Source organism: Triticum dicoccoides, chromosome 3B, assembly GCF_002162155.2.
Source record: "Triticum dicoccoides isolate Atlit2015 ecotype Zavitan chromosome 3B, WEW_v2.0, whole genome shotgun sequence".
Lineage (NCBI taxonomy): Eukaryota > Viridiplantae > Streptophyta > Magnoliopsida > Poales > Poaceae > Triticum > Triticum dicoccoides.
In genome coordinates, this window is record NC_041385.1 from 571,559,815 (window position 1) to 571,560,938 (window position 1,124).

Genomic DNA, 1,124 nt, shown 5'->3' on the forward strand with positions numbered 1-1,124 from the left:
GAGACGGAGACTCCGCGATGCGTGGAGAGAGGCTCAGAGGGGCGGCGCTGCTTGCGGGTGCGGAGGCGACGGCGCCATTACCGGCCTCCGGATCTGGAGGCGGGGGAGATGGGAGACGGGCGGCGATGGAGGATCTGACGAGGGTGCGGGGAGTGGAGACGCAGACGCTGGGATGTGATGTGATGTGTGGCACTTCTGCTGTAATTTCGCACCAAATTCCGCCGCGTGCGTGCGAGGAGCTGATGGATTTCACTCGGGGAAACCATGACGACGACGAGCAGAAACCACGACGGGGAGGATCCTCACCTGCTCCGGAGGTGGGTGCGGCCGGGCGGGTGGGGGCGACGCCGCGACGACGGCGGCGTGCGAAGGGCAGGGCGGCCGCGGGAGAGGCGAAGTGGGGGCCGCCGCGGTGGGACGGGACGGGGGAGGCGAGGTCGCGGATGAAGGGTGACTAGCGCGCCGTGCGGCCGCGGGAGGAGGTGGATTTTTTTAGATGGGGGTGGGTGGAGTGGGACGACGACGGTTGGTGGGGTGGGGTGGATCGGGGGTTGGGAGTGTGGATCGGGGCGGGTGGACACGTTTAGTAGTAGCGTGGGGTCTTACCTGCGCTACTACTACTTACTTAATAGTAGCGACGGTTTTATACCCCACGCTACTACTATGGCCTATCTCGGGGGCATTGTTGGAGACCACTTAGTAGCAGCGAGGGTTTATACCCCTCGCTGCTACTATCAACTTAGTAGTAGCGCGGTTTTTATACCCCTCGCTACTACTAATTAGCAGTAGCGCCCATTTTTAAACCACGCTGCTGATAAACTTCTATGTATAAGGTTTTCCCTAGTAGTGAAATCTCAGTCTAGTGAGACATAGCCGTGCCGTGAAACAGGGGCTCGGGCGCCATTAATGGAGACGTTGGGAGGGAGGTGCACGGTGGATAGAGCTCAAAGGGCTCTCCTCTAGATGAGCATGCGCAGGGGTCTGATCGCATGCCTCCCGTACTCAAATAGCTACCCCGCACGACACCTCCTAGCCAATAAAAAAAGGGGACGCGTGGAGGCACGCAATTGGTAAGTAGAACACCCACGGTTTCAATAATAGATGTGTTTCCTATTTGTAACGTG

General features: G+C 59.3%; 1 long non-coding RNA gene across 1 annotated transcript in view; it reads right to left on the minus strand.

Annotated features, from left to right (window-relative positions):
* Positions 1–459, minus strand: part of LOC119277152 — a 3,737-nt gene extending 3,278 nt beyond the window's left edge. The window contains exon 1 of the long non-coding RNA XR_005136948.1: positions 307–459. This is a non-coding gene — a long non-coding RNA (uncharacterized LOC119277152). The remainder of the gene's footprint in view (positions 1–306) is intronic.
* Between the last annotated feature and the right edge of the window lie 665 nt (positions 460–1,124).